General features: G+C 40.9%; 1 protein-coding gene across 1 annotated transcript in view; it reads right to left on the minus strand.

Annotated features, from left to right (window-relative positions):
- LOC137991812 (neurexin-4-like) overlaps positions 1–10,000 on the minus strand; it is a 26,300-nt gene that overhangs the window by 9,415 nt on the left and 6,885 nt on the right. The gene's annotated exons all lie outside the window — the stretch shown is intronic.

Genomic DNA, 10,000 nt, shown 5'->3' on the forward strand with positions numbered 1-10,000 from the left:
AGAGGTGATTTACGTGGTCAGGGCGTGGGTCTCCCGGGAAATTTTCTTTCAAGGCGACAAGGTAGGGGAGCCTATAACTCCGATTGAAACCCAACTAAGGATGAAGTTAATGATGCACGACCGTAGTCAACTTAGCGAATGACAAGGAAGGATCCTCGAAGGATACAGGCTAATTTCACTTTTAAAGAGGACGCATCGATTCACCGTGACTCTGAGTGTCGCGCCTCCCTGACAAGCGCTTAGGCGCGAAACTCTGAGTCACAGAGAATCGATGCGTCCTCTTTAATCCTTTAACTTATGCATACTTAGCTCTGCTGCCACAGATATGTATATATATATATATATATATATATATATATATATATCTAACTGGATTTGTCAAAAGGTGCCTGCCGAAATTGAGAAAACAAGCCAATTCTCCTACCGTCACAAACTTGAAGAAAAGCTACCCTCCCCACCCCTGTGCTTTGGTCAGACAACCAACAATCACCTACCCACACCACAGTGTGGGTTCACTCTAATTGGTGATCAAAAGCAAACTATCATTGAAGCCTAGACTAGTCCAGGAAAAATTGCCAATGAAGGCATGCTACAGTGTAAAGTCTGACTTAACAAGGCCACAAACTCTAACTGCAGTTAAAGTCTCAAAGCAGCAACCCCCCCCCCCCCCCCAGCCCTGTGCTTTTGACACACAACTCACAGTTAGAACTGTCCCTGGGCTGTTTGGCAAAGCAGGCCTTGACGGCAAGCCCCCTCAATTTTGAGAGGCCACAATGGCTTGAACACGGGCTGCGCCTGTGCTCAAGCGAAAACTCCAGTAGCTACCTTTTAGCAAATTCGCTCAGATATATATATATATAACAAGTAAAGAACAATGGTCTTTTTTCAGGTTCATTAAGCCTGCTAGTGTATGGTCAGGACACGTCCAATACAACCATACACTAGCAGGCTTAATGAACCTGATAAAAGACCATTGTTCTTTACTTGTTATACACTAGCAGGCTTAATGAACCTGATAAAAGACCATTGTTCTTTACTTGTTATATATTCTGTCTTGTAAAATAACTTATCAGTCACTGATGAAGCCCTAACCGGCGAGACGTTTGACGTTCCATTATAATCAATTTGCCTTAAGAAGTCTTCATAAGTTATTTAATATTATACGAGGCATGGCATCACCGTATTTTTCAATATATATATATATATATATATATATATATATATACCGTAGAATGAAGAAATGAAACCTATCCCGTTAATCAACTGATTAATTGTAGTGAATGAAAAACATGAAGAATTGCCCTGAGCGGGATTTGAACCCACGTCCCCCTGAACACCGGTAGGGTGTGATGACCACTACACCATCAGGACAACCACGCTGGCAACGCAGCTATCGAGACAGTGAATTGGCCTTCGTGAGTATCCCGGGATTCTTTCACGGGTGGGATGGGAAAGCCTAAACCCCTTCATAGCCTTAAACCTAAGGATCGACTAACGATTCACAGGCAAACACCAACTTAGGCATATATATATATATAAAGATGAATTTCTGGAGTCGGACTAGTTCAAAAACATTTAATTGCTACTCGGAGTTTCATGCTTCTAATGAAGCAATCATCAGGCAACTGACAACAATAACGGTTACATGTAAAGATATACAAATTTGAAAGTGGGGAACAATGCTTACTAGCATAACGTGTCAAGATGTGATTGGACGGCAAAAGCGCTAAACGATCGGGTAAGACTATTTTAGGGGAACGCGCTACTTAACAGAAATTTCTTAGAATGTCTACAGGTTGATGTCAAGAAATTTCTGTTAAGTAGCGCGTTCCCCTAAAATAGTCTTACCCGATCGTTTAGCGCTTTTGCCGTCCAATCACATCTTGACACGTTATGCTAGTAAGCATTGTTCCCCACTTTCAAATTTGTATATCTTTACATGTAACCGTTACTGTTGTCAGTTGCCTGATGATTGCTTCATTAGAAGCATGAAACTCCGAGTAGCAATTAAATGTTTTTGAACTAGTCCGACTCCAGAAATTCATCTTTATTCACAGCTCTGGTTTAACCATCGAGCACATATATGTGTAACCGTACATCCTGTGCCCAAGTTCAGGAGTTGCCATAAAGCCATTATGGTAACAACCGGGAGGGCACATTGTATACATATTGTATATTACGCTCACTGTTCATACAGTTTGAGCACTCTCTGGATTGGGTGGAGAGCCTCATAATAGGTGTTCACTATTGGCATAATGCTTCGCTCACTGCTTGCAGTTTGAGCACTCTTATGACTCCACAATGCAATCCAACAATGTGTAACCGTACATCCTGTGCCCAAGTTCAGGAGTTGCCATAAAGCCATTATGGTAACAACCGGGAGGGCACATTGTATACATATTGTATATTACGCTCACTGATTGGGTGGAGAGCCTCATAATAGGTGTTCACTATTGGCATAATGCTTCGCTCACTGCTTGCAGTTTGAGCACTCTTGTGACTCCACAATGCAATCCAACAATGTGTAACCGTACATCCTGTGCCCAAGTTCAGGAGTTGCCATAAAGCCATTATGGTAACAACCGGGAGGGCACATTGTATACATATTGTATATATTATATATAGATATATAAACGAATAGAGTAAGATGAAATTGCTTCGCTTATCTTTGGAGTGCTCAATGCAAGAATTTTGCAGAGCAAAATACAAATGTAAGAAGGAAAGTGTTACTAGTTACTCGAGTTTCACGCTCAAGGCGATCATCAGACTGATCGTTGTCTACGAGAAGATGTCATATATAAGTGTTCAAATTTAGGAACGGTTGTAGCGACGCTTCCGGTGATTGGTTGTCGTGAAAAACTTGTTTTCATGGCGGCATTTCGTTACCAGCTCAGATTTCTTGTTCAACAGAAAGGCGTTTTTTGCGCTCAAGATGCAAAGTTTTTCAGATAAACACAGGTTGCAGCGAGAAGGGTTGCAATTGTATGCTTTTGCTCTTTTTATGATGCGCCAGTTGATTGCGTAGTCGATGTTTTTGTCCTTTAAGTCCCAGATGTGCTTTGAAAGTACAGTGCCGTGTGAGTGTTTTTTGTCATTGAAAGAAAGCTTGTGGTTGTTGTACCGTGTTTTGAATTCGTTTTCCGTCATGCCAATGTAGGATCTTGAGTTACCGGAAGTTGTTGTGACAGTAGCTTGGTAGATAATGTTGCTGGTTAGGCACGCACCGTCGAGAGGGCAAAGGTTTTTGTTTCTACAACTGCATTTCTTCTCACTGGAGGTTTCGTTGCACTCATTCAGGATCTTCTGATTGTGGCTTTTGATTATGTTAGCCATGTTTGTAGTGCAGCTGTAGCTGACCTTGAGGTTGTTTCTATTGAATATTTTGTGGAGATTGTGTGACTTTGGGAAATGTTTGTTTATCAGGCAAAGGAATGATTTAGCGATGTTGGTTCGAACATTCTGGCTGTGTGGTGGGTTAAACCATATGATTTTTCTTGACCTGATTCTGGATTTTGCTCTTCCTTGGTTTTGATTTTGATTTGCAACAAAGAACGAATCCATCCATTATGTTGCAATATATATATATCCGATGTACGTCCTGTTCCCGTGGTTAACCAATAACTTCACTGATTGCTCTGTTACCAGCACCCGACTAGTAACCAGGGGGACGTGAGTTCGATTCCCACTCACGGCATAACATGTTTTTCATTCTAGATGGATCAGTTAGTAGTTCGCAGTCGCTATTTTTACACTCAAATCTCTTAACATTTGTAGCAAAGCGATGTGTATCCTTCGGGTCCTACTAGATTGTGACTACATCGTTGGATTTCCAGCCTTGTTGTATATAACTGCACATATAAATAAAGACATACGGCAAAGATCAGCTGTCGCTACTCCGAGTTTTACGCCAGTTGGCGATCTTCAGGCAACTGACAGGTCAAAGTTATTATAAGCTCATATCAACAAAGGTGACATCTAAAACAATAGAGAAGAATAATAATGAAGCACAAAAAGTATCTTACAATGAAGAGAAAGGTCGCGTTTTATTGGCTAATCGTGTTGTTTACCATGACAACACCTATATCCTCACACGTGAAAGATAAAAATGATATGTTCACTGCGCACGGTGAAGATATGATTTTTTAGTAAAAGGAGAAATCCTGGTATTTCATCAATATCTATATAATAAATATATATAATTAGTAGTGTATGATGGGAACAGAAATCGATACAACAAAGGAAATGAGTGAAAATGTGTTCAGCCGGGAATCAAACCCGGGTCTCCTGGTTACCGGTCAGATACCTTACCGCTAGGCCATTGAACCAACCCCACCATTCAGTCGAATTGGAAGGACCTTTATATGGCAAGCTCTGAGGAGAATCGCACATTTTCTGCAGTGAGGATCGCGTCACTATGCTCAAGTTGATCAGCGATTCACAGTAAATTTTCCCCTATATATAAAATATTTGTGTAAGTTTGAGCGGGGAAATAACAACAACTAACTGTCTCATTTACCTTTGGATCACCAACTTTTTCCTTCCAATACAACGATTGCAAATATGGCGGCCGATACACGAAAGCGAGGCTTTCCGGTAGTAACCGTTGCTAAGGGCCAATTCGTCTCTGGTTTCCTTTGTTGATGCGAGTGAATTTTATGCCACAGTTGCTTGTGTACGTTGTAAGTCTTCTGAGCTCTCTCCAGAAAGTTAGAACGTTAAATTAGAAAGTCATGGACAGTCCAGTGGAGAAAATGCATGTTAACGAGTTGAGGCAGTATCTTCGGGACCATAACGCCAGCCTGAAAGGTTTGACAGTGAAAGCACAGCTCGTTGCGAAGTAAGAAAATAGTTTTTAACAGTGAAGTCTCGCTACTTTGATTGTGCTATTTCTTTATGGATTTATACTCATTGGAAAAAGCGTTACAATGCTTTTCTTCTTTGTTTTACTCTAGAGCAAAGGAAATCCTTCAAAGAAAGGAAATCCCAGTGGATAAAAATACCGCACACGCGCAAGCATGTGCTCCAACGAAAAAAAGTGACGTCGAACTTCTCAGGGAAAATGAAGAAAAATTTAAGTTTTGTCCTTCTGAGAAAGACATGAAGAAATAAACGGCCTTACCCCATTCACATACAACTCAGTCGTAAAGTACGTCCGCACATCGGGTAAAAGCATTCAACAATCACCGGACTACATGGTTATGAAACCGTTTGAAAGCGGTGTGAATTTCTTTATAGAAGGATATTTGCACGATGTTGTAGCTCATCATCATGTTGAAAGTCAAACGTTTTACTTAAGAGCACTTTGCTACAGAAGCCTAAGAAAAAGTGAACCTCCTCATAAACTTCGGCTAGCAATTTCTACCAAGCAGCCTAATTTCGATGTGTTGGGATCGTCTTGCACCTGCGTGGCTGGATCTCTCGGGTTTTGCAACCATGCTGTCGGGTTGATGTATCTAGTTTCACTTTTTTTCATGACCAAAATCAAAGTAATCCCAGACAACTTGGCTAGCACGTCACTTCCTCAACAATGGCACAAGCCAAGAGGGAAAACTATTTCTTCAGAGCCACTGATGGATATGATTAAAAAAAAAACCAAAATTAGACCAAGCCAATAAACAGGCCGGAAATCCGAATTCCCTTCTTTCTGGAATAGACCCTTCTCCAAAATGGCGCCGACCGAGGGAGGTCTGGAAACTGGGGGTATAGATTGTTTTGATGTGTGCGTGCCGAGTCCTTGAACAACCAAAAATGCCGCATAATTGTTGTGTCCCCTTTTGCAATACTACTTCGAAGAAGAACAAAAACCTTCGATTTCATCGTTTTGCTAAAAGAAAAGAGCAAAAAGAGCTGTGGATTAGCAAAATTCGCAGAGACGAAGGAGAATATTTTACTGTTACCAGCAATACACGGGTCTGCTCGAGGCATTTTCGCGAGGAGGATTACACCATAAGCAAGCGAAGATGGGACAGGAAAAAGCACTGTCTTGAGAAAAGGTGCTGTGCCGTGAGTGTTTCAGTGGACTGCCACAAAGCGATCTCGGAGTACTTTAGCAAGCAAAGGCAAGCGCAAAGGTGGAACTTTGGATGTACCACTTAAGAAACGGCGCCGAAAAAATTGTCAACGCTGCGAAAGAAAACGTGCTGTCATCGACAAACTGGAAACTCTTCAAAACAAAAATGCGCAATTGAAAGACCTTACTGAAAACGTCGAGCATTTGGAAAAGGAGAAGCAAGACCGAGAGCAGGAAGTTGCCAGTTCCTCCATGGGGGATAAACACGTGTGTTTTTCTGCTGAAAACTTTCGCAACCAAGACAAATTAATTCGATTTTACACAGGTATTGTTAACTGGAATGTGTTTTTACAATTGTTTGACTTCATTGAAGATAGGTGTAAGGATCTGAAATACTGGAGGTCGGATATCAAGGTAGATGAAAATCACCAACAACAGCTGCGACAAGGAAGACCTCGCAGCCTATCTATGCTTGACGAGTATTTTTTAACTCTTGTGAGATTGAGACATGCCTTCCCATAGGAACATCTAGCATATCTTTTCAAAGTATCTAGGTCAACAGTTTCCAGAGTGTTCCATTCTTGGATTAACTTACTTTACTTTGAATTGGGATCTCTTCCCATCTGGCAAAGCAAGGATTTGATCTGGGAAACTATGCCAGTTGCCTTCAAAGAAAAGTACTCAGCTACTAGCTGCATTCTTGACTGTACATAAATCAAAATCTGCAAGCCATCATCCTTGAGGACTCAAAGCCAGTGTTTTTCTTCTTACAAAAACACGACAACTGCCAAGGGATTGCTAGGAATTGCACCCTCAGGAGCCCCAACCTTTATTTCTGATCTTTACACAGGTAGCATTTCAGATAAAGACATAACGAAACAAAGTGGTATCCTTGAGCCGCTGGAAGAAGGAGATGAGTGCATGGCAGACAAAGGATTTAACATTCCAGGATCTATTTTAGCCAATTGGAGTAACTTTAAATATTCCTCCATTTCTTCCTGATAAAGGTCAATTTGATGGAGGAGAAGTTGAAAATACACAATCAATAGCTAGTGTCCGCATCCATGTAGAAAGGGCCATTAGTAGAATCAAGATGTATAAAATCATTTCCAACGTTGTGCCCTTGTCCCTTTCAGGACTTTTAAATCAGATTTGGACAGTGTGTGGTATGTTACCGCTATTTCAGGCCCTAATTATCAACCAAGAAAGTGTAGAAGATTGATCATGCTTTTAATAAGTAAAATTTTAACCGTTTATTATTATTATTATTATTATTATTATTATTATTATGAAATGGAAATCTGAAATACCACGGTTTTGTGTGTAGTAACACCAGTATTATCATTGTTAAGAGATACACATGTTCATTTTCCCTTGCAGTTTTACAATAACATGAATGCACATTGAAGTCAAGTTTTTCTGCTGTGTTTTTCCGCTTCTGTGCTTTGTCTATTTACTTCCTTAATAGGTAAGGCAAACAGTGAGAAAAATATAGTTCATGAACTTTTGACGCAAGGTTGTGAAAGACTCGAGAATCAAACTCAATTTTTTCTACAAACAGATTTTGGGACCCCTTTTTTGAATGGATACAGATTTTGCTCCATAACAACCCAGAAATCCCCATTAGGCCTTGAAGTTGATAGAAAAACTTGTGGTTACGCTTGAGTCTTATAGCACCAATTTCGTCTCTACAAATACAAAGGTCTCTTCTCAGGTTTAAGCATTCATCAATGGACTTCCCCTCAATGAAAAAAAACTCCTAATTTTCAGAATACCAACAGACGGACTTTCATTAGGATCATAAATAATTTCATCGGGTGAGCATCCCATCCAGTAAATATCAGGATGAACCAGCAAGCCACATTTGAAAACTTCTACTTGAGGTCCTGTCAACTTCTTAAACTCTTTTACAACTGTTGGTTCCATGTCTAATCCATATTTCATGGCCTGAATCTGCACCTTTGTTAGTGCAAATAGACTATGTAAGAATTTGTCATTAATTGGGGCTTTTCTAGAAACAACATCTCCAAATCTTGAGGCAGTGATTCTGAATGCCCGCTCTTGATACCAAGAAGAGCAGCTCGACTGACTTCTCGTGTTTTTTTCGATATCAATGGCCTTTTCTGGAGATAATTAAAAATAATGTTTGCTAGAAACGCTTTCTCTTCGTCTGGAAGGGAAGGTGGTGGACCTTTTCTTGCATCTTCTGGTAAACTAATTATTTGTACAGGGAAGTCAAACGCTGCCTCTAGGTCTTCACTATAAATAGTATCTACTACGTTTCGGGGATAGACATCTCTTAACTGATTTCCTAATAGACTTCCCTCTAAGAAATTTCCCCATGGAAGAGACTGGTACTTTGCTGAATTCGATTATTGGAGCCAAGAAGCATAAGTGGCAGTGTTGTTAACGGAGATATACTCTCCAAGTTTTTTAATATCTGTTTCTGTAATAATTCGTTGCTCGACGGGTTTTGGATCATATAAATACTCTTGTACAGTCTTTGGTGCCATTTCGCGAGGTGTGCGATCGATGCGTGGTTTTACAACTCGGATTCAAACCATCTCTGTGGTTCCAGGGAAGGGCCTCGAGGTCTATGCCACTGCTGTAGATGCGAAGTTGGCGAGTCATCATCGCGCAGTTTTGCCATTACATGGGTAAATAATGCCTCTAAGTGCTGACATTTTCCTGTTCCAGCTTTACATGAACACTGAGTGACAGCCTGTGTGTCAACTTCTCCGCTATCAAATACAATTCTTAGGGAGTGAGGAGCTTCCGTCTTCCTCATCGAGCGATAACATTTTGCTTTTACGACGCAACAATCAGCTGAAAACAACAATTTAACGTCCTCAAAGTACGTTTCCAGGTAGTACTTGTCCCTCGCGTTCTGTTGCATTTCGTCTTGCATGCTTTCCGACATGTTGCAAATACTCTATACCCTCAGTTTCCAGACCTCCCTCGGTCGGCGCCATTTTGGAGAAGGGTCGATTTCTTGTTCATTATACCCTGCCCTCAAGGTAATCCCCAGCAGCACAGAGATAGAAAACTTTAAAAGTAACTTGCAAGAAATCAATGGGAAGTTTGGTCTTAGTCTCTACATGACTCCGGGTATGAAAATGGTACCCACTAAAGTTGGACCTGCACCCTTATGGGGTTACCTCAGCTATCAACAGGCACCTAAGGGTAACTTTTAAGTCAGATGTAACGTTGATTTCTCAAGAGGGCGCAGTGATAATGATTAACCATTGACAACTTACCCACATTTTCCACTGTCTTTGGTTCTCCCTCTTTTCACAATCACTCAGTGCCCAAGAGAGCATCAACAATTTCTAGAATCATTGCAACTTAACGAAAATGATGCCACCTCACTTGAAAAGGACACCGTCTCACAGCGCAGTAGCAATCGATGGTGGAAGGAAAGGAGACCAAAGATTACTGCATCCCAATTTGGCAATATTTTGGTTCGAAAATCAGTTACAAAGCCTTTTCTAGAACGACTTGTGAATGACTGCAACCCTAACAATACCAATAATTTACCAGTGCCATTAAAGCATGGCATTGAACATGAAAGTGCAGCCTTGCAACAATATACTAATTATGTGAAGCACAATGGCCATCCTGCCAAGACTTTCACCTCAGGCTTCATTGTAAACCCTTCATACCCATTCCTTGGTTGCTCTCCAGATGGCAAGGTGATTGATGACACTGAGGACAGCCCATATGGGATACTTGAAATCAATTGCCCCTACAAACACAGAAATGTTATCCCCCAAACAGCATGCTCTGGTGATAGTCAGTTCCATCTTGGAATGATAGATGACTTTCCAGTGCTCAAGAAAACTCTCAAATACTATAAGCAAGTTCAAGGCCAGATGGGAATATCTGGGGCAAAGTGGTGTGACTTCATAACATACACATTTAAAGGGATGGTTATTGAGCGCATTTATTTTGACACAGACTTTTTTGCAGACATGCTCTTAAAACTAGAGG

This window comes from Montipora foliosa, chromosome 1 (genome assembly GCF_036669935.1).
Source record: "Montipora foliosa isolate CH-2021 chromosome 1, ASM3666993v2, whole genome shotgun sequence".
In the NCBI taxonomy this organism is placed as follows: domain Eukaryota; kingdom Metazoa; phylum Cnidaria; class Anthozoa; order Scleractinia; family Acroporidae; genus Montipora; species Montipora foliosa.